At 39.4% G+C, this 24,681-nt stretch overlaps 1 protein-coding gene across 18 annotated transcripts in view; it reads left to right on the top strand.

The window, feature by feature from the left end:
* The window catches only part of AFG2A (AAA ATPase AFG2A), a 439,139-nt gene that overhangs the window by 15,752 nt on the left and 398,706 nt on the right, over positions 1–24,681 (top strand). The window lies entirely within an intron of this gene.

Here is a 24,681-nt window from a genome sequence, read left to right as displayed (position 1 = left end):
TTATCTTAAGATGTGAAAATGGAGTTTATTTAATACAATGAGGAAAAAAAGAGCAATTTATTTAATTTTAAATGCTGACAGCCCAGATATCACAAATATAGAAAAATAATTTTTCATACGAAAGAACTGCCTGATACATGTCTTTAATGTTTTTCTGTATGTTTTTGCTAAATATTCTTTGATCATCTATCTCTTCATATGATAATGGCTTTGTAATATTATTTCTGTGGAGAGAACAGAAAAATAATTCAATCTTTCCTCTAGAGTGATAGATCATTTAGAAAAGTTTCTTTTACCTTCACAATTTATTACTTTTTTCACGTGAAATTTTAGGATTATTACTAAATTTGGGCAGACCTCTGTCAAGTTTCTTTAACTGCGAGTTGTTAAACATGTGTCTCAGATCATTGGAACTGCTACAGTTTCTGTCTCCCAAACAGGAGATCTGATAAATTCTATGCTGGACAGTTCCCATCTAAAAAAAAAAAAAAAAAAAGCACCTTTCACACTTAGCTTGGAAATCTCCTCAGCTAAGCATTCAGGTTTATTGCTTGCAAGATCCACTTTCAATCTGACATCAGAACACAGTTTTGCCTGGTATCTGGCACTTTATAACAACGATTGCCTTTCTTCCAATTTCCAGTAACACATTCATCATTTCCTTCTAATGCTCTTTATATCTATATTTCTACCAACAGTCTCTTCAAAACAGTCTGGGCTTTTACTATCAAGCACCTTACAATTCTTCTTCCAGCTTCTGCCTATTACCCAATTTTAAAGCTTATTCTACCTTTTAGTTATTTGTAATAGCAACATCCCACTCCTGGTACCAAAAATTGTTTTAGTTTCCTAGCTGCTTAAACAAATGCCATAAAGTGGATTGACTTAAACAGTGGGAATTTACTGGCTCATAGTTCTAAGGCTGGGAGAGGCATGTTTCTGAGTCCTTTTATACTTAAGAGGACCTTTATTTAGTTGTGGCATTCTGCTGTTTCAACTTGTAACTGAGCTATACTTTTTTATGAGTTACTTTAAAGAAAGTTCAACCCTTATGGATAATGGAAGAAATCAAATTATTGACTTGAACATCTGATTATTTTAGGATTTTAGTACAAAAGGATTTTATCTTTGACCACCAAATTGCTAATTCATAATTGTATGTAAATAGACAGTTTAAAAGCCTTTCCATTAGTCCTTTCATTCTTCTGATCTGGCCTGATGTATAGGAAAAGAGAGTGGAATCCTTTGAAGATCTTACTTTTGATGGAGAAAATCAGTTTATTTCATTCTGTTTGGTCATTACAGTTTCGAGAAGACTACAGGTTGTGTAGACTACCAAGGCAAATGTAAACAATCTCCTATTTAATTGTGGTCAGAGGGTCCTTTTATATCTCTTTGCTTTGCTGCTTCTGGCAAGGCAGGTGGGCCTGGTTATAGAAATGGATTCCCTAAGGGTCAAGAAGCAGTGGATTACTTCGTTTCATTAGGTGATAATGAAGCGTCTGGGTTACTCTGTAGGTGTTGCATTGAACGTGCTCACAGCAAGAAATCAACCTTCAACATCCTTTATTAGACATTTTTTTGCTTTCTAATAAATTTCATGTACTCTAGAAAGCTCTGGGATTCTTGCTGTCCAGAAACATACAGTCTGATGAAGGAAAGGGGTATAAATAAACAACTATTCCACCAGATAGGTAAGCACTCATAGAAATATGGAAAATGTAGTGACTTCCCCCATGGGAAAGAAACGCTGTGGTTAAATGGAAAAGTGGCATCTAAGAAGAAGCCTAAAGACAAAGCAGAACTTCTGCAGTTAGTTAGAATGCGGTGAGTGAGAGAATGGAAAAGGGAAAACAGTCTTTCATTTAATCTCATACTAACTCTGGGATTCAAGTATCAGATGGATTCAAGAGAGGTCTCACAGCTAATTCATGTGGCAGAGCTGGGATTTAAACCCATGGATATCTTACTACAGTCCATGCTCTTAAAAAAAAATTAAATAATAAAACCTGCATTCTCTCAGAGTGGTAAAAAGTTTTATGACTTAATTTTGGTCTATAAAACTAAGTACAGGATGAATTTATAAAGTAGAAGATACCGATATCTTTTCACAGGTAAGTACAGTCCAAAAATTAAGTTGTCTTTGAGACTTAAAGGGGAAAACGTAAAACAGAACCCACATATTGTATGTAAATAGGACCATCTACTTTTATGGACACAGAACTTTAGCTAAATGGCACAAAAATTAGTTAAATTTACTCCATACTGTATTATATTTATTAAAAAGTTGTGGGAGGTTTACAGGTAGGGTGGAGAGAGGCCTCCAGCCTGAGGAAATATATAATTATTATTATATACATATAAATAAATGTACTTGGCACATACATACAGTAAGTAACCTTTATCTGCTGTTAATATAACAATAATAATTTTAAAAAGCTAAAGCCTTTAGGAGGTGGAAATTATTTTCCCCTAATCTAGCAGTTAGTGAATCCAACTACTAGATGAGCAGAAGCTAATGTTTAAAAAAATTAATAATAAATTTGTTCAGTAGGGAAAATATTGAGGTTTTGTATAAACTGTCTTGAATATTAGCAAAAACTGTCTTATAAAATGTTGTTTTTTAATGTATATAGTAGAGTAAGGTTTAAGGATGGTGTGTAAGAAGTACATGGTGTACAATCAGTGACTCACAATCTTATCACATAGTTGTGTATTCATCACCATATCATTTTAAAACATTTGCATCACTCCAGAAAAAGAAATAAAAAAAGAAAAAAATTCATACATCCTGTAGCCCTTATATCTCCCTCTCATTGGCCACAAGCATTTCAATCTAATGAATTTATTTTTCTCCATATCCCCCGTATTATTTATTTTTTATTTATATATTTTTTGCTCATCTGTCTATACCCTGGATAAGAGGAGCATCAAACACAAGGTTTTCACAATCCCACAGTCACGTTGTAAAAGCTGTATCTTTATACAATTGTCTTCAAGAATCAAGGCTGCTGAAACACATCTCAGCAGTTTCAGGTACTTCCCTCCAGCATACCATAAACTAAAAAGGAATATCTACATAATGTGTAAGAATAATGTTCTAGTTTGCTAGCTGCCAGAATACAATATACCAGAAACACAATGGCTTTTAAAAAGGGTAATTTAATAAGTTGCAAGTTTACAATTCTAAGGCTGAGAAAATGTCCCAATTAGAACAAGTCCATAGAAATGTCCAATATAAGGCGTCCAGAGAAAGATACTTTGGTTCAAGAAGGCCGATGAAATTCAGGGTTTCTCTCTCACGTGAGAAGGCACATGGCAAACACAGTCAGGGTTTCTTTCTCATCTGGAAAGGCACATGGGGAACACGGCGTCATCTGCTAGCTTTCTCTCCTGGCTTTCTGTTTCATGAAGCTCCCTGGGAGGTGTTTTCCTTCTTTGTCTCCAAAGGTTGCTGGCTGGTGGACTCTGCTTCTTGTGGCTATGTCATTCTGCTCTCTCAGAATCTTCCTTATTCTCCAAAATGTTCCCTCTTTTATAGGATTCCAGTAAACTAATCAAGACCCACCCTAATGGGTGGAGACATGCCTCCACCTCAGTTTAACAACCACTCTTGATTGAGTCATATCTCCAGGGAGATGATCTAATTAAATTTTCAAGCATACAGTGCTGAATAGGGATTGGAAGAAATAACTGCCTTTACAGAGGGGATTAGGATTAAAACATGGCTTTTCTAGGGTACATACATCCTTTCAAACCAGCACAAATAACCTCCAGGATAATCTCTCAACTGTTTGAAATCTCCTAGCCAGTGAAACGTTATTTTGTCTCATTTCTCTTCCCCCTTTTGGTCAAGAAGACTTTCTGAATCCCATGATGCTGGGTCCTGACTCATTGCGGAGGTTCTCTCCTATGTTACCAGGGAGATTTACACCCTGGGAGTCCTGTTCACATGGAGGGGTGGGGGAGCAGTGAGTTCACCTGCCAGTTTGGCTTAGAAAGAGATGCCGCATCTGAGCAACAAAAGAGGTTCTCTGGGGATGATTCTTAGGCATACTTTTAAGTAAGTTTAGCCTATCCTTTGTAGGAATAAGTTTTGTAGGGAAGAACCTCAAGATTGAGGGCTCAGCCTATTAGTTTGGTTGTCCCACTGCCTCTGAGAATATCAGAAATTCTCCAAATGGGGCAGTTGAATATTTCCTCCTTTCTACTCAGTCCTCCAAGGGGACTTTGCAAATACTTCTTTATTCACCATCCAAATTACTTTGGGATTTATCAGGGCATCACACCAACTAGACAAACCAACAAGATTTCACACCCTATTTAAGATTTCATGTCCTTATGGTATTCACCTAAACTGACCATACAAGTTAAATTAGATAATATGCTACCCAAAATATAAATTGTGCACCAACCAAACATCTCTCCCTTCGGTTTCACATAGAAGTTGAAGTTTTAGAATGTGGATGATATCATCCTTTACCCTGTATTCTGATCTGTCCCTGTCCTATCCAGGTCACCCTCACTCATGTCTCTAGTCGAAGTCTGATCTCCTTTTCAGCTTTTTAAATAGTTCCTATATGGGGTAGTGCTGACTTTCATAGCTTCAGAGCTATAATTCTGAGTCTCACATGAAGTTGAGCATCTTTTCATGTGCCTTTTAGCCACTTGTATTTCCTCTTCCGAAAAGTGTTCATGTCTTTTGCCCAGTTTTTGATTGGGTTGTTTGCCTTTTTGTTGTTGAGTTGAAGAATCTCTTTATATATATTGTATAGTAATCCCTTACCTGATAAGTGGTTTCCACGCATTGTCTCTCATTGCATAGACTGCCTTTTACTTTCCTGACAAAGTTTTTTGATGCTCAAAAGTGTTTAATTTTCAGGCGATCCCATTTATCGATTTCTTTTTTCAATGCTCTTACTTTGGGTATGAAGTCTAGGTAACCGCCTCCTATTACAAGATTTATAAGATATTTCCCTACATTTTCTTCTAAGAGTTTTATGGTTTTAGCTGTAATGCTTAGGTCTTTGATCCATTTTGAGTAAATTTTTGTGTAGAGTGTGAGATATGTATCCCCTTTCATTCTTTTGCATATGGATATCCACTTCTCCAAGCGCCATTTATTGAAGAGGTTGTTCTGTCCCAGGTGGGTTGGCTTGACTGCTTTATCAGAGATCAGTTGTCCATATGCGAGAGGGTCTGTTTTTGAACATTCAGCTTGATTCCATTTGTCAGTTTATCTGTCTTTGTGCTAGTATCATGCTATTTTTGACCACTGTAGTTTTGTAATATGGTTTAAAGTCATGTAGTGTGAGACCTCCCACTTCATTTTTCTTTCTCAAGATATTTTAGCTATTCAGGATGCCCTGCCCTTCCAAATAAATTTGGTTATTGCTTTTTCTGTTTCTGCACAGTATGTTGTTGGGATTTTAATTGGTATTTCATTGGATCTATAAATCAATTTGTGTAGAATTGACATCTTAACTATATTTAGTCTTCCAGTCCATGAACATGTTATACCCTACTATTTATTTAGCTATTCCATGATTTCTTTAAGCAATTTGCTATAATTTTCTGTGTATAGATCTTTTGTATCCTTACATAAATTTATTCCTAAATATTTGATTCTTCTGGTGATATTGTAAATGGATTTTTTTTCTTGATTTCCTTATCAGATGCTCATCACTAGAGTTTAGAACACTACTGATTTTGGGGTGTTGATCTTATACCCTGCCAATTTGCTGTACTCATTTATTAGCGCTAGTAGCTTTCCTGTAGATTTTTTTGGATTTTGGACATAAAGTATCATGTCATCTGCAGACAGTGAGAGTTTTACTTCTTCCTTTCCAATTTGGATGCCTTTTATTTCTTTTTATTGTCCAATTGCTCTGGCTAGAACTTCCAACACAGTGATCAATAACAATAATTACCGTGGGCATCTTTGTCTTGTTCTTGATTTTAGAGTGAAAGTATCCTGTTGAGGAAGTTCCATTCTATTCCTATCCTTTGAAGTGTTTTCATCAAGAAGAGATGTTGAATTTTGTCAAATGCCCTTCTGATATGATCATGTGGTTTTTCTGCTTTGATTTGTTGATTCGGTATATTATATTAACTGATTTTCTTATGTTGAACCATCGTTGCATACCTGGAAGAAATCCCTCTTGGTCATGGTGTATAACCCTTTTAATGTACTGCTGGATTTGATTTGCAAGTCTGGCTCTGGTGTTAGGGTGATGTTGGCTTTTAAAAATGAGTTAGGTAGCTTTCCCTCCTCTTCAGTTTTTTTGAGGAGTTTGAGCCAGATCCATACTAATTCTTGAATACTTGGTGAAATTCATTGTGACACCATCTGTTCCTGGACTTTTCTTTTTTGGGAGCACCTTGATGATTCATTCAATCTTGTGATTGTGATTCTCAAGTCAGTATTGGTTGTTCATGCCTTTCTAGAAGTTGTCTAGTTCATCTTCGTTGTCTAGTTTATTAGCATATAGCTGCTTGTAGTATCTTCTCAGTACCTCCTTGATTTCTGCAGGATCAGTGGGTAGGTCTCCTCTTCCATTTCTGATTTTATTTATTTGCATCCTCTTTTTTTTTTGGTCAGCCTAGCTAAGGGTTCATTGATTTTATTGTTTTTCTCAAAGAACCAACTTGTGGTTTTGTTGACTTTCTCAATTATTTTCATATTCTCAATTTCATATATTTCTGCTCTGCTCTTCATAATTTCTTTCCTTTTGTTTACTTTGGGGTTAGTTTGCTGTTCTTTCTCTAATTCTTCTTCTTCTGAGAGAACCGTTAATTCCTCAATTTTTGCTCTTTCTTTTTTATTTTATTTTTACATGGGCAGGCTCCAGAAATCGAGCCTGGCTCTCCAGTTTGGCAGGCGAGAATTCTTGCCACTGAGCCACTGTTGCACCACCCTTTCTTTTTTAACATAGACATGTAGAGCAATAAGTTTCCCTCCCAGCACTGCCTTTACTGCATCCCATAAATTGACATTTTGTTTTCATTTTCATTTGCTTTGAGATATTTACTGATTTCTCTTGCAATTTCTTTCTTGACTCACTGGTTAAGATTGTGTTGTTTATCCTCCATATATTTGTGAATTTTCTGGCCCTTCGCCTGTTAGTGATTTCCATCTTCATTCCATTATGATCTGAGAAAGTATTTTGTATGATTTCAGTCTTTTTAAATATATTGAGACTTGCTTTGTAACTCAGCATATGGTCTATCTTTGAAAATGATCCATGAGCACTTGAGAAAAAGTTCTAGTTTGCTAGCTGCCAAAATGCAATATACCAGAAATGGAATGGCTTTTTAAAAGGGGGATTTAAAAAGTTGCACGTTAACAGGCCATGGAAATGTCCCATTTAAAGCAAGTCTATAGAAGTGTCCAATCTAAGGTATCCAGGGACAGATACTTTGATTGAAGAAGGCCGATGGAGTTCAGGGTTTCTCTCTCAAGTGGAAGGGCATATGGCGAACATGGTCAGGGTTTTTTTCTTGGATGGAAGGGCCCATGGAGAACATGGCATCATCTGCTAGCCTTTTCTCCAGTTGCCTGGGAGGCATTTTCCTTCTTCATCGCCAAAAGTCACTGGTTGGTGGACTCTGCTTCATGGTTCTGCAGTAATTCTCTGTTGTGGCTTTCTTGTGGCTCTGTCGTTTTTCTCTGCTCTCTCCAAATCTCATGGCTTTCTCTCTTGTTGTTCTCCTCTGCTCTCTGTGAATCTCCAGATTTCCCCAAAATGTTTCCTCTTTTATTGGAGTTCAGTAAACTTATCAAGACACATCCGAATGGGTCTCCACCAAATCCAGCTTAACATCCATTCTTGATTGAGTTATATCTCCTGAGAGATGATCTAATTATAGTTTCAAGCACACTGTGCTGGATAGGGATTAAAAGAAACAGCTGCCTTTACAAAATGTGATTAAGATTAAAACATGGCTTTTCTAGGGTACGTATATCCTTTCAAACTGGCACATTCCTGCTCTTGTGGGATGTAATGCTCTGTAAATGTCTAAGACCAGTTCATTTATTGTATAATACAAAATCTCTGTTTCCTTATTGATCCTCTGTCTACATGTTCTGTCCATTGATGAGAGCAGGAAATTGAACTGTAATGGTAGAGGTGTCTGTTTTTCGCTTCAGTATTGTCAGGGTTTACCTCATGTATTTTGGAGCACTCTGGCTTGGTGCATAAATATTTATGATTATTATGTGTTTTAGTTAGTAAGCTGATGAAATGCTATATACCAGAAATGGAACAGCTTTTGTAAAGGAAATTTATTAAGTTGCAAGTGCACAGTTCTAAGGCCATGAAAATGTCCGAATTAAGGCACCAGTAAGAGGTTGCTTTATTCAAGAAAGGCCAGTGAAGTTCGAGGTTTCTCTCTCAGCTGGAAGAGCACATGGCAACGTCTCATGGCTTTCTGTCCCAGCTTCTTGTTTCATGAAGCTCCCCCGGAGCGTTTTCCTTCTTCCTCTCCAAAGGTCTCTGGCTTCATGAGCTCTGTTGGTTCTGGTGTCTCTAAAGCTTTTTCCAAAATTGTTCCCTCTCAAAGGGCTTTAGTAAGCAGTCCCACCTTGAATGGGTGGAGAGACATTTCCATGGAAACCATCTCATCAAAAAGTTAGCACCCACAATTGGATACATCACATCTCTATGGAAATATTCAAGGCATGTGGTTGAGAGAGAGGAGAGGTAGTAGGGTGGCTTTAATTGCTTCTGTTTTCCAGTCCTTGGGGCCTGAATTCTTTGAAGGAGGGATTCCACTTGAGCTGGGCCCTGCCCCCTTTTTTCTTGGGAAAGATACAACTTTTAGGGAATTAACTCCTTTCTCCTGAAGCTTTGTCTCTCAGACAAGCTTAATTCCACCCTTGCCTGGAGTAGTGCTGGAACCTGAGAATGCTTCCAGTTCTATCTGGAAAGCTGTTTAAGGAGTTAAAAAAAAAAAAAAAAAAAAAAGCAAAAATGCCTTTTCAGAGCTCTAACCCCTGTTCCTTGGGTTCGTCAATCAAGAGCTTAAGTTGGTACGTGGCTCTGTATATCTTCAGGTTCTATGTTCCCCCTTTTCTTTGGGTCCAGCCCTTTTGCAGTGTTTTGTGCTGTCCGACTCAAAAAGCCCTTGTTTTTTTTTTCTGTCAGCCCCACCCCCTCTCTTCTGGGAAGGAAACTCCAGCTACCTTTACTGCTTATTCCAGGTTTATCTGTGCTGGGGGTCTGTTTTCAGTAGTCATAATTTGTTAATTAATTCCACAGTTGGAGCTTGGTTGAGCTAAGTCTTGCTGCTAATAAGTCTGCTGTGCCTGTGGGGGAGGGGTGCCGGCTCCCACAGTTTGGGGGACTTACATTTCTGTGTGGGATCACAGCCATTTCCACTGGTCCAGACTGGTGTATGCTGTGTGTCCAGCCACTGATGCTCCCAAGCAGAGGTTCTGTTCCCTTTCTGGCCATTTGCTAGCTGCTCTTTTGCTAGAAGTTTTTAAAGGGTTTTTCTGAAGAGGTAAGGTGGTATAGAAGGGAAGGGATTTTGAGAATTTGGACTTTTAAAATCAGACTTGTGCCTTCAGAATCAGCCTTGTGATCCTGGCAAGTTCTTTGCCTTCTGTGAGCCTTAAGTTTTCTCCATCTGTAAATTGAGGGGACTTTGGTAGGTGATAACTACGTGTTCTTATAATGTTCATATTTCCTGGATATAAGGGAGAAGAAGAAAGAAGTGGGAAAAAATATGACAGGACGAATTAGAAATAATCAGGACAGGGAGAAGATAACAAAGAAATATCCAAGTTACTCACTAAACCTATCTTGCCTCCATAATTTACTTTCATACATACGACTTTTTCTGCCTCCATTCTCTTTTCTTTTGTACCTGTTTGTCTGAGTGACTTATATTTGGTTGGTTCGAGGACTTTTCCACTGTGTTTTTAGAAACAGTGCTATTAAACAGACTAATGTGGATTGCAGAAAGAACTTGCATTTTCTCACTGAAACAATTTTTATAATTTCTGACCAACGACTTAACCCTGAGTAAATTATAAATTTGATTAACGGCATGAGTAAGAAGCAAAAATAAAAACCAGTTCTAAAACTGAGAACATTTAAAATAGTAGAGTTATGCTATAAAGTGGGCGTAAGTGCATCTCAGTTGTTAATTGTACGTGGGCATCCACATACACTCTGGTGTGTGCATTGAGCATAGGTGATTGTTAGGATGTTTTTGTGGACCCTGGAAAAGGCCATATTCTTAAAGCTGATTCCTTCCTGGAGGTGGAGACCTGTTGTCGGTGGGACCTTTTGAGTAGGCTGTGCCAGTGGTGGCAATCTCCAGGTGGCTCTTATTCCTCTTACTGGGGCCCTTTATATGAGCATGAAATAGAAAAGAGAGAAGCTGAGAAGAGAAGGGCATGAACAGAAATAAATGGAGCAGCCAGAAGCTAAAAGGAACTAACCCGGGAAGAGAAGGACGAGTTACCAGATTCAGCTATGTGCCTTGTCCTGTGACAGAGGAACCCCACATTGCCAGCAGCCTTTCTTCAGGAAGAAGGTATTGTCCTGTAAATACCTTGACTTGGACATTTTCCTGCCATCTCAGAACTATAAATTTATAAGCTAATAAATCCCCATTGTAGAAAAGCCTTGTATTTTGGCAACTTTAGCAGACTAAATAGCACAGAAAGAAAAAACTCAACAGTGTGGTCAGTTTGAATTATTCTCCTGGTTATAAATAAAAAGAATTGAGCCTTTAATTTGTATCCCATATAAATTAGAGGTGTTGTTAGAGGATAATTTGAGTACCTTGGCATCTGAACTGATGCCTCTTTTTGCATGGTTGGTTTCCTTGGGCAAGTGGAAACAGTCACAACCATTACATTGACCTTAGAATTACACACAGAATTGGAATCATTGTTTTATTCTAAAACATCATGGTAATATCTTAATATTTGGGAGCAATATTAATGACTCCTGTTGAGAGTCTTTGGAGAAAAGAATATTCTTAACTATGTTCTTTTTATAATTTTTATTAACTTTATTTTATCATTCTTACTTTTCTCTTTTTATTTCTTATTTTCCACACTAAAACTTACATCCTTGGTAAGCAATTTCAGGGACAGTCTTGATTGAGGTAGGAAAGAAGCCATATAGTTGTGGAAGCTCTGGGGTGGGGGTGGGGATATTTGAACTTTGTGATAGATCCCAGAACGTAGTAGGTGCTCAATAATTTTTTTTTTTTTTTTTTGGCGTGGGCAGGCACTGGGAATCAAACACGGGTCTCTGGTTTGGCAGGCAAGAATTTTGCCACTGAGCCACCATTGCACTGCCCTCAGTAAATATTTGATTAATTAAATTGAAGAATAATGATCTTAGAAATAATGTTTGGAAGCTGGGGAGACATAATGAGACATTTTTTCTCCATCCCCATTTGTAGAGGTGAAAAGTGTTTATTAGCTTCAGAGTTGAGTTTAAATACCTAGTGGAATTCATGTCATTCTCCCTTCTGTTTTCAGAAATTCATTCTGTGTGTTGAGAAAGAACTCAAAATGCTACCTTCGAAGGTAGCAGTAAGCAAGTGTAAATGCTATCCTAGTGTTAGAAAAGGTAGGAAAGTGAAGCTGCCTTAAATAACTGCTTCTGTTTTCTTGAATGTATACAGTCCATTCTTGCCTTCCCTCTTAAAGATTCTCAGCTGTGGCTGACTGTGGACTTTTAATGACATTTTGTTTAAAACAGGTGCTTTTTAGGCGGCATTTTCATTGCTCGGTACTTATGCTATGAAGACACCTTGACCTCAAAGTTTGTGAACTTGGAAAGTAGGAGAATACATCTCCAGTAGATGTATTTCTGGGTTCATAAGTTGATTCTGTCTCTTTGTATTATTTATTCTGTCCACAGAATTCAGATTGTTTCGCATTTCTCCATTTGGGACAGACTACCTAGCGGAAGTTTCTCATACTGTGCTATACGGTAGACTCACCTGGAGGGCACATTAAACCAGATTGTTGGGCCTCACCCTCAGAGATTCTGACTCAGTAGGTCTGGGACTACTTTGAGAACTATTGACCTACGCCATTGTTTCTCATACCTTGTACGTGTCAGGCTTACCTGGGAAGGTTACTGTGTGTGTGTGCACATAAACGCACACTCTCTCATGCCTGCTCTCACATACATTCCCACTCCTACCCTGGATTTAATTGCAAAAGGGAAATGGAATCAGTATTTACATCTTTCCCAAATTATTTTGGAGCAATCAGTCCTGCATTTGCTTGTGAGCAGGCATTTGAATCGTTGATTTAGGCCTGTGGCTGTCCAACAAACATGAGAAACACTTGTAGATCTTGTTAAATAATAATTCTGGTACCTGTCCTACTGATTCAGTAGGTCTGGATAGGGGGGAGGGTTCTGTGAATTTGTGGTTCTAACAGACTCACAGGTTTGTTGATTAAGTGTTCATTAGTTGATTAACTATTCAGTTTTTGAAGATTCTCTGTAACTGATTTAAATAACAGGATTAAGTTTAGAGACTATAATTCTTTGACTGCCTCTAACAGTGTTCGTTTGTTGTCAGAATTTTTGTGTGGTAGTACTATACTATTCCAAACTGTATCTTTTTAATCTCCCACTCTAGAAGAAAATGAATTTCCAGGTTTGGGTAGCAGGTGTATAGTAAAACTTAAAAATGGCAAATAATTCTGAAAGACAGAAAAGCTACAATTAGGGAAACAGTTAAGAATTAACAGTTAGGAATATGTATTAGTTAGGGTTCTCTAGAGAAACAGAATCAACAGGGAACACTTGCAAATATAAAATTTATGAAAGTGTCTCACGTGACCGTAGGAACGCAGAGTCCAAAATCCACAGGGCAGGCTGCGAAGCCAATGACTCCGATGGATGGCCTGGATGAACTCCACAGGAGAGGCTCACCAGCCAAAGCAGGAATGGAACCTGTCTCCTCTGAGTCCTCCTTAAAAGGCTTCCCATGATTAGATTTAGCATCACTAATTGCAGAAGACACTCCCCTTTGGCTGATTACAAATGGAATCAGCTGTGGATGCAGCTGACATGATCATGACCTAATCCTACGAAATGTCCTCATTGCAACAGACAGGCCAGCGCTTGCCCAATCAGATAAACAGGTACCACAACTTGGCCAAGTTGACACCTGTCCCTAACCATGACAGTCCACCCCTTGTCAACTTGGCATCTATCTATATATATATATATCACCTTAGACCATACTTAATTTCCAAATGAAAACAAATAAGCACATATTTTTTTTTTCTTTTCCCTGAAAGTACTCAACTGTCCTGCATATAACTGGAAACACATTAAATCTCTCCAGAATAGGGTGCAAATCCTTGGGTAATATTCATTCTTAAACTTGATATCTTACAACTTAAATAATGTAACATGAACAAAACAGCATTACAGTCCTCGTTTCTGTAACTGATCACGTGGTCGAAGTTCATATTTATCACTACCTTCTTCCACTACCCATTCCATGTTCCCTTTCCCCTCAGCAAGCATTTCAGCTGGCCGTGGTTCTTTGCCTGGTGGGGTGACCCAAACCTTCATTCCTGAAGTTTCAGAGCCATTAGTAGTCCTGCCTGGATTGTGTTGTTGCAGTTTTCCATTGATTTTAATCACAGGGCATGGTAGTACTAATAGACACCCCAGGGGATCTCCTATATTCCAAGAAAACTCTTCTTTACCTCCATTATGTAGTTGCAGTCCTACTTCCTTCTGATAGTCAGGGTCAGTTACCCCAGACAATAATGTAATCCCCTTCTTGGTGTGTTGATCCAGAGGCATAAGTAGCCCAAAGTGACCAGGTGACAATCTTAACTTCCAGTTCAGTGGTATCACTGTTGTTTCTCCTGGAGAAAGCACACCCTGTTTTGGAACTAAAACCTGTAGACCAGCAGAACTCAGGGTAGCAGGGACAGGAAGCAAAAATTTTCCTAGTGGATCACTAGGGGTAATAGTGAGTGGCACCACACCCATTTCCACCCCTTGGTTCCTGGACCCATGGATCCTGGCTATGGGAGAAACAGCACCATACAGCGGACGCTGATTCAGAGCATACACAGCTTCCTGGAGAACATTACCCCAGCCCTTCAAGTTTTTGCCACCTAGTTGGCACCGTAATTGAGTTTTCAAAAGGCCATTCCACCGTTCTATCAATCCAGCTGCTACTGGATGATGGGGAACATGGTAAGACCAGAGAACTCCATGAGCATGTGCCCATTCTCGCACTTCATTTGCTGTGAAGTGTGTTCCTTGATCCGAAGCAATGCTGTGTGGAATACCATGACGATGGATAAGGCATTCTGTAAGCCCACGGATAGTAGTTTTGGCAGAAGCATTGCATGCAGGAAAAGCAAACCCATATCCAGAGCATGTGTCTGTTCCAGTTAGAACAAATCGCTGCCCCTTCCATGAAGGGAGTGGTCCAATGTAATCAACCTGCCACCATGTAGCTGGCTGGTCACCTCGGGGAATGGTGCCATATCGGGGACTGAGTGTGGGTCTCTCCTGCTGGCAGATTGGGCACTCAGCAGTGGCTGTAGCCAGGTCAGCCTTGGTGAGTGGAAGTCCATGCTGCTGAGCCCATGCATAACCTCCATTCCTACCACCATGACCACTTTGTTCATGAGCCCATTGGGCAATGACAGGAGTTGCTGGGGAAAGAGGCTGACTGGTATCCACAGAACAGGTCATCTTATCCACTTGATTATTAAAATCTTCCTCTGCTGAAGTCACCCTCTCGTGTGCATTCACATGGGACACAAATATCTTCATGTTTTTAACCCACTCAGAAAGGTCTATCCACATACTTCTTCCCCAGACCTCTTTGTCACCAATTTTCCAATTATGGTCTTTCCAAGTCCCTGACCATCCAGCCAAACCATTAGCAACAGCCCATGAGTCAGTATACAAACGCACCTCTGGCCAGTTTTCCTTCCAAGCAAAATGAACAACCAGGTAGATGCACTGCTCGAAGTTCTGCCCACTGGGAGGATCTCCCCTCACCACTGTCCTTCAAGGACACCCCAGAAAGGGGTTGTAATGCTGCAGCTGTCCACTTTCGGGTGGTACCTGCATATCGTGCTGAACCATCTGTGAACCAGGCCCGAGTTTTCTCTTCCTCAGTCAATTCACTGTAAGGAACTCCCCAAGAGGCCATAGCTCTGGTCTGGGAAAGAGAAGGTAATGTGGCAGCAGGAGTGGAAACCGTGGGCATTTGTGCCACTTCTTCATGTAACTTACTTGTGCCTTCAGGACCTGCTCTGGCTCTATCTCGTATATACCATTTGCATTTTACAATAGAGTGCTGCTGTGCTCTCTATTGTATGGCTTTATGGCTTGGTGGGTCAGACAACACCCAACTCATGATAGGCAACTCAGGTCTCATGGTAACTTGGTGGCCCATGGTTAAGCGTTCAGTCTCTACTAAGGCCCAGTAGCAGGCCAAAAGCTGTTTCTCAAAAGGAGAGTAGTTATCTGCAGCAGATGGTAAGGCTTTGCTCCAAAATCCTAAGGGTCTGCGTTGTGATTCTCCTATAGGGGCCTGCCAAAGGCTCCAGACAGCATCTCTATTTGCCACTGACACTTCCAGCACCATTGGATCTTCTGGATCATACGGCCCAAGTGGCAGAGCAGCTTGTACAGCAGCCTGGACCTGTCGCAGAGCCTCCTCTTTTTCAGGTCCCCACTCAAAATTAGCAGCTTTTCTGGTCACTCGATAAATGGGCCGGAGTAGCACACCCAAATGAGGAATATGTTGTCGCCAAAATCCAAAAAGACCAACTGGGCGTTGTGCCTCTTTTTTAGTTGTGGGAGGGGCCAGATGCAGCAATTTATCCTTCACCTTAGAAGGGATATCTCAACATGCCCCACACCACTGGACACCTAGAAATTTTACTGAGGTGGAAGGCCCCTGTATTTTGTTGGATTTATCTCCCATCCTCTGACACGCAAATGCCTTACCAGTAAATCTAGAGTAGTTGCTACTTCTTGCTCACTAGGTCCAATCAACATGATATCATCAGTATAATGGACCAATGTGATGTCTTGTGGTAGGCAGAAACGATCAGGGTCTCTGCGAACAAGATTATGACATAGGGCTGGAGAGTTGATATACCCCTGAGGTAGGACAGTGAAAGTATATTGCTGACCTTGCCAGCTGAAAGCAAACTTTCTGGTGGTCCTTACTAGTAGCTATTGAGAAACAAGCATTTGCCAGATCAGTAGCTGCATACCAGGTACCAGGGGATGTATTGATTTGCTCAAGCAATGATACTACATCTGGAACAGCAGCTGCAATTGGAGTTACCACCTGGTTGAGTTTATCATAATCCACTGTCATTCTCCAAGACCCATCTGTTTTCTGCACAGGCCAAATAGGAGAGTTGAATGGGGATGTGGTGGGAATCACCACCCCTGCATCTTTCAAGTCCTTAAGAGTGGTATTAATCTCTGCAATCCCTCCAGGAATACGGTATTGCTTTTGATTTACTATTTTGCTTGGTAGGGGCAGTTCTAGTGGCTTCCACTTGGCCTTTCCCACCATAATAGCCCTCACTGCACGAGTTAGAGAACCAACGTGGGGATTCTGCCACTTGCTCAGTATGTCTATGCCAATTATACATTCCGGAACTGGGGAAATAACTACAGGATGGGTCCGGGGGCCACTGGACCCACTGTGAGACGGACCTAAGCTAAAACTCCATTGATCACCTGGCCTCCATAAGCCCCCACTCTGACTGGTGGTCCCGAGTGACGTTTTGGGTCCCCTGGAATTAATGTCAGTTCTGAACCAGTGTCTAATAATCCCCAAAATATCTGATCATTTCCTTTTCCCCAATGCACAGTTACCCTGGTAAAAGGCCATCGGTCTCCTTGGGGAAGACTTAGAGGAAGATTAACAGTATAAATTTGTGGCAGTGTAACAGGTTTCTCCCCCATAGGGACCTGGCCTCCCCTTCATTCAAGGGGCTCAGGGTCTGTAAACTGTTTCAAGTCTGGAAATTGATTAAGGGGCCGTGACTCTGTGTTTTTGTAATTCAGGTTAGACTTCTGTTCCCTTGACCTAGAACTCTTATGTTTATACAACTCCAACAAGAATTTAGTAGACTGCCCTTCTATTGTATTTCTAGGCACCCCATGATTTACTAGCCAATGCCACAAATCTCTGCGTGTCATAATTTTGATGCCTCCTTTGAGTTTGTTGTCTGTTATAATAGCTGTGTCTACCCTGTCTTTGGTGATTAAGTGCTGCCACCTGGCTTCTGCCAACTCAGGATCCTGTCATCCCCATTGTGTTTAAGGATTCCAGCTCAGTGACAGCAGTTCCTACAGTAATATCTGACCTACAGAGAAGTGCAACCACAGAGCTCTTGAGGGACGATGGTGCTAGTCTCACAAACTTATTTCTCACTGTTCTGGTAAAAGGTGCATCCTCTGGACATTCCTGGGATGTAAGAGCAGGCTTTGCATGATAAATCCACTCTAATATTCCAATCTCTCTAAGCCTCTGGATCCCCTCATCTACATTATACCAGGGCAGTTCTGGCATTTCAACTTCAGGTAATGTTGGCCACCTTTTTTTTTTTTTTATTTTATTTTTTTTTTTTTAAAGAGAGAGGGAGGAAAGGAAGGAAAGACAGAGAAGGAAGGAAGGATGGAAGGAAGGAAGGGAAACATTTTTAAACATTTTCTTGTTTTATTATATTTTGTTTGTTTGTTTGTTTTTTACATGGGCTGGGGCCGGGAATCGAACCGGGGTCCTCCGGCACGGCAGGCAAGCACTCTTGCCCGCTGAGCCACCGCGGCCCGCCCTGTTGGCCACCTTTTGATCCCTGTTTCAACCAACCACCCAAACACCTTTTCTAACCGCTCGAGCTATAACATTGAATGCAGAATCTCTGCTTAGTGGGCCCATATCAATAAATTCAGCCTGATCCAGCCTTTATATTCCTCCCACCATTATCCCACACTCTTAAAATCCATTGCCACACATATTCCCCTGATTTCTGTCTATACAGATTGGAAAACTCACACAGTTCTTTTGGAGTATAACGTACCTCCTCATGTGTGATACTTTGTACCTCACCTTTAGGGGCCTGTTGGGACTTTAGTCTAGTTATAGGTCTAGAAGAAATGGGGGTGGTGGGGGTGGGTCATGAAAAGAATTAGAAATATCTTCCAAGCCATTTGCTTCAGGGCCTTCATTTGTAGTTCCATCTGGTGAAACAGGATTAATAACTCTAGGGCTAATCCCTTCAGGAGGAGGTTGGGTGGCCAATTCCTCAAGGCAAGCTGGAGGTGGAGCAGCTATGTCCTCAGGGCAGACTATTACAGGGTTATCTAGAGAAGGCTCAGCATAGCCTAGGGTTTCAACCTCACCCCCAACATCATTATCAATCCATATGTCACCATCCCATTTTTCAGGGTCCCACTCCTTTCCAATCAATGCCCTCACTTTAATGGCAGACACCATGCAAGACTGAGATTTCAGTTTACGTTGTAAAGTCACTACTCTAACAATAAGATTCTGAGTCTGATTTTCAGAGATCTCAAGTCTACAGCTACAGGAAATAAGATTTTCCTTCAGGATACTCATAGAAACCTCTACATCTTTCAGACGGCACTTAAGCTTCTTGTTTGAAGCCTTAAGCCCATCCCTTTCACCCTTTAATGTAGACAGTGTATGTAACAACAACCAACCAACATCTCTATAACTCTTATTTCTACAAAACTCTGTAAAGGTGTCAAAAACATTATCCCCCAGAGTCTGGCTTCGTACAAGCGAAGCATTAGGAGAATCGAATGATGATATTTTGACTATCTCCTTTGCCAACTCACTCCATGGATTGGGAGTGCCATTCTGATTATTGGAATCAGAGTCCTTAGTGTCTTTGAGTCCAGTCAGGGTAGAAAACCATTCATAAAAACCCATTTTTAAGATTCTGTTTCTTAAGAACCACTCCTGGTACCAAGATGTATTAGTTAGGGTTCTCTAGAGAAACAGAATCAACAGGGAACACTTGCAAATATAAAGTTTATGAAAGTGTCTCACGTGACCGTAGGAACGCAGAGTCCAAAATCCACAGGGCAGGCTGCGAAGCCGATGACTGCGATGATGGCCTGGATGAACTCCGCAAGAGAGGCTCACCAACCAAAGCAGGAATGGGGCCTGTCTCCTCTGAGTCCTCCTTAAAAGGCTTCCCATGATTAGATTTAGCATCACTAATTGCAGAAGACACTCCCCTTTGGCTGATTACAAATGGAATCAGCTGTGGATGCAGCTGACGTGATCATGATCTAATCCTATGAAATGTCCTCATTGCAACAGACAGGCCAGCGCTTGCCCAATCAGATAAACAGGTACCACAACTTGGCCAAGTTGACACCTGTCCCTAACCATGACAGAATACAAATAAGAATTCACTGGTGTTTCTGCTGTAGTATCTGCTTAAGGTTTGTGGACCTGTGTGTTCCTTGTGCTTTGTCTATTTTGGCTGTCTGATGGCTTTCCCTTTTCCTGGATTGCCCTTTGGTGGGGAAAGAACTCCCCTTTTTAACAGAAGTGGTACATGGATATCTAGCATGGATTGGAGTGATTCAGAATTTCATAAAACATAAGGAAGTGTGCTTCCTAATTTTTTAATGCAGGTTTATTGAGATATATTCACGCGCCATACAGAGCATCTGAAGTATACAAGCAGTGGCTTATGGTATCATCACCTAGTTCTGCGTATAGCCCCATGTAATTTTAGAACATTTTTATTACTCCAGAAAAGATACTAAAAAAAAAAGCAAACTTTTTTTTTTAATCTAAAGGTTATTGTTTGTAATGTACTAATAAACAGATCAAGATCCCTGTGATAAATATGTAGCTTGTGCATGTTTTTTGGAGGATGGAAGACTTGATTCCATAGTTTGTAGCAGTGATAGTGTATCTTTTTCAGTGTGTTTACTTTAAACTTTTATTAGCTTTTACTCTGGGATTACTGGATATTTTCCATATCGCTTTTAAAATTTGTTTTTTTATTGTCAAAATATACATGTAACATAAAATTTGCCACTGAAGCCATTTTCAAGTGTACAGTTCAGTGGTATCAACCTCATTCACAATGCTGTACCACCACCACCATCTATTACCAAACTTTTTCACTACCTGTTCTAGTTTGCAAGCTGCTGGAATATAATATACCACAAACGGAACAGCTTTTAAAAAGGGGAATTTATTAAGTTTCAAGTTTACAGTTCTAAGGCTGTGAAAATGTCCAAATTAAGGCACCAACAAGAGCGTACCTTCACTCAAGACAGGTCAACAGGGTTTCTCTCTCAACAGAAAAGGCTCATGGTGAACATGGAATGTCTGCTAGCTATGTCTCCAGGTTTCTTATTTCATGAAGCCTTCATCTCCAAAGTTCTCTGGCTGTGGGCTCTGTGGCTCTAAAGCTTTTTCCAAAATGGTTCCGTCTTAAAGGGCTCCAGTAAGTAACCCCACCTTGAATGGATGGAGACATCTCCATGGAAACCATCTAATGAAAAGTTATCACCCACAACTGGGTGGGTCACATCTCCATGGAAACAATCAAAAAGCTCCCACCAGCAATACTGAATAAGGATTAAAGAACTTGACTTTTCTGCGGTATGCAACAGAGTCAAACCGCCACATCACCCGAAACAAATTCTCAGCCCATTTTCCTTCCCCCTGTTCCTGGCTATCTCTAATCTACTTTGTATCTCTGTGAATTTGCTTACTGTATATGTTTCATGTGTAAGTAGAATCATATAATCTTTGTTCTTTTGTGTCTGGCTTATTTCACTTAGAATAATGTTTTCAAGATTTGTCCATGTTGTAGCATGTATCAGAACTTCATTCCTTTTTATGGTTGAATAATATTCCAGTTTGTGGATAGACCACATTATGTTTATCCATTTGTCTGCTAATGGACATTTGTGTTGTTAACATCTTCTGACAAATGCAAATAATGCAGTTGTGAATGTTGGGGCACAATATCTGTTTGAATCCCAGTTTTCAGTTTTTGGGGGTATATTCCTAGAATTGCAACTGCTGGATCATATGGTAACTCCACATTTAACTTTTTCAGAAACTAACAGACTCTTACGCTGTGCCACTTTTCATCTCCCCAGCACTGTGTGAAGGTTCCAATTTCTCCACATCCTCACCCATACTTGTTATTTTGTGATTTTTGTAGTAACAGTCATCCTAGTGGGTATGAAGTTGTACTGTGTTATCTTTGATCTGCATTTCTCTACTGTCTGTATTATGAATATGCAATTTGAAAATAGTACAGTAGTCAGCGTTGCGCCCCAATGTTCACAACAGCGTTATTTGCAATTGTCAAAAGATGTTAACAACAGAAATGTCCATTAGCAGACGAGTGGATAAACGTAATGTGGTCTATCCACAAATTGGAATATTATTCAACCATAAAAAGGAATGAAGTTCTGATCCATGCTACAACATGTACAAACCTTGAAAACATTATTCTAATACATGGATCTCCCATTATCTGAGTTTATCTATTGCTTCATATTGAACTTTGGGTTTTCCAAATGTTATATTTTCTTTTACAATTGTTTTTTTGTTAGAGTGTAGTTTTATGTGTCATAACTTGTCTAAAAACCTAGTGTTTTGTAGCTCTCCTGTTTAAGCAAAGAACAGCTGCATTTTGAAATGTTTTATCTCAAGTGGACAAGCTATTTAAAAGCTGACATTTAATGTCTGCGTTGTATTCCTTCTGGGATTAAGCTGCCTTTCTAATTAATTAGTTGCACAGCTTTTTATTCATTGCCTCAAAATTTATAATGCTTTAAATTAATAATGTAGATAACCACACTGCACCTTTTTTTTTTTTGGAAGACATGAAATGTTAATTATGTAGCAGAGACATGAATTGCATAAACTTTGCAGAATGTTAGAAGATCCTTAGCGACAATGTTTTCCAAATGCAGGGATTTATTATAAACCTATCCTTTTAAGGCTGCCTGTGCCATTTCAGGAGAGTGAGTATAAATAGAACTTGATTTCTTCAGGAAGGGAACTCAGTCATTTTGTTTACAGCAAAAAGAAGTGTTTGCTTTGCACCTCTTAGTATTTATCCTTAGCATCCTTGTTGATTACACATCGTTTTAGCAAGTTCATACCAAATACTTGGACCTTCATAAGAGAGCATCACAGGATAGGTAGAATTAAAACTCTTATTTGAATAATGATTTTGACATTATAATACTTAAATAGGTCTAGTAATAGTACTGAATCTAATTACTATGACATATATGCTTTTTTGGATAGAAAATTTTATCTGTCTTGTTCTAGAGTTTTGAGATATTTATAGTTTGTGAGTCGGTCCACCACCTCCCATCACCTGGCCAAATTATTTCAACAGGAATTTATGAAGCATCTATTATTCACAAAGGGATTATATATATTTTTTATTCTAAAAAGGTTTAAAAAATAAAGCATGCAACAATAGGCATGGTTCATATATGCCATCAGTAAGTGTCACTTACTTCTCTTCCTCTTCCTTTGCGTTTGATATGCTATTTAAACATCTTGTATTTTATGTTTGTTTATGTATTTGTGTAGTAGATGTTTTATTTTTGACCACATTCCTCTTATTTTATGAAGTATTCTTGGTTACCTAGCATCAGGACTATCAGGGAAATCTGTCCTTTTTCTTACTAGCATAATGATCTTTACTGAGTCTGGAGCAATAGAAGTCTTGGCCATTGATGAGAATATACAGACTAGAAATAGATAGAGCTCATTTTGTGGGAGTCTCCCTGACAGATTTTCTGACTGAACTTGGGAGCTGTCACATCATACATAGGCAGAGTCCCTGTCTCCTTCCCCTCCCCACCTAACCTGCCAGTCTACTGTAGGCCAGCTATGAAGAAACCAGAGTAGTGAGAGTAATTTTATAAATATATATATCTCTCTCTCTCTCATGATTATCACTCTAATTAATGCTTTTTATAAGCGACCATATCTATATTCCTGTCTGTGGCTGCATAAATAAGCAGTAATATGTAACATAACATCATATATGAAGGTGAATTTTTCCCTCTATTTTTTTCCCCTCTATTTTAGAATCCTAAAATGTAGTGATAGAATGTTATATTGTGATGTTGGGAGCATTTTCTGCTGTATAAATATTATGGATATTATATGGGGTGAAAAGAATTTTTTGACTGTTGTGTGGGTATTGTACTAGTATATTTGCTGGTAATTTGAAATGACTGGAGCTGAGTGAGTTCTTTCAGAAAAAAGGTGGCTTTTTAAATTCTGTTTCAGGTCTTAAGTGACATTTATTATTTATTTTGCTAATGGAAACTTTTCTGGGTTGTTATGCCAAGACTTTAAGAGTTTAAAACTTGAGGAAGATTTTCTTTCTAATCAGAACAATCACGAAAATACAACCAGTCTGTATAAATAAAAGTTTTATTTCTAAGAGTTATTCATGATTTATTATTTTTCCTTATCAAATACTGTCAGTTCTATTTTTCAAAAGTTTATTCTGAATCTGATTTTTTTTGGGCTATTTTGATTGCTGTCATCATAGTCCAAGTCATCATCAGCCGCTAGGCTATGCAGTACTTTCTTCCTGCTCACCCCCCCGCCCCGTCTCCACTTCTCTTTATTCTTTACATTGCCTAACTTGTAGGACTTTGAATTTCCAGTTTAGAAATGAGAAAAGGCCTAGATTAGAGATGTGGGACTTGGGAATCATCATGAGTTAGATGCTAAATGAAATCATTGCAATGAATGGCATCACTGAATGCTGAGTCGTCCATTCATTTATTGCTATCACTGTAAATGGATATGGATCCTCTTCTTTTGGAGCTCAAGATGTACAAGGAAGTACTATCATTTAATAGGTTATTACAATAAGGCATGTTGAGTATTAGTAAATGATCAGGGAGGTTTCATAATGCTAATGAGGAGAGACAGGTCCTGTGGACACACCACTCTTCAATGGCTGCATTGTTAAAAAAGATTGAGTGTAGCAGACTGAGGGGTGGCTAGAGAAATGGGGAAAAAACACAAAGAAAATGGTAACACAAATGAGGGAAGCTTCTCAGGGAGGAAGTAATTAGTACAGGTTGGGTGCTTGTAGTTTGTCATGCATTGTTTAAGTGCCTTACATGTATTAATGCATTTCTTTCTCACAGCAGCCCTATGAGCTTTCTTCATTTTACAAATGAGAAGACTTAGATCAGAGAGGCTAAGGAACTTTCTCAGAATCACACAGTTAATAAATAGGGAAGCCATTGGTGACAGCGTGATAGACTACAGAGGCATAATGGTCTTAGTGTGTTACTTGGGAGATCGTTGGAGCCTTGGAGGAGAGTTGTTTTAGTGGGGCCCTGTGGCTGGCCACTAGATTGCAGTAAATTGAGGGTTGTTTGAGAGTTGAGGAAGCAGAGATAATGATTGTCAATTACTTTTCCTTGAAGCTAGGCTGTAAAAGAGAGAGGACACATGTTAGAGGAGAATAAAGGAACAGTGTTTTTTTGTTTTTATAAATATGCAAGCATGTGGTTGCGTGTGTAATTATTAATTTTTTTTATGATGGCAGTGCTCAGCATACTGAGGAATCTCTACAAACCATTGTTTTCTAAAGTGTGATCTATAGAAACTAGT

The sequence above is a fragment of the Tamandua tetradactyla genome, chromosome 22 (assembly GCF_023851605.1).
Source record: "Tamandua tetradactyla isolate mTamTet1 chromosome 22, mTamTet1.pri, whole genome shotgun sequence".
Lineage (NCBI taxonomy): Eukaryota > Metazoa > Chordata > Mammalia > Pilosa > Myrmecophagidae > Tamandua > Tamandua tetradactyla.
The sequence above is the reverse complement of the archived record's forward strand: the minus strand, read 5'-3'. Positions and strand labels throughout refer to the sequence as shown.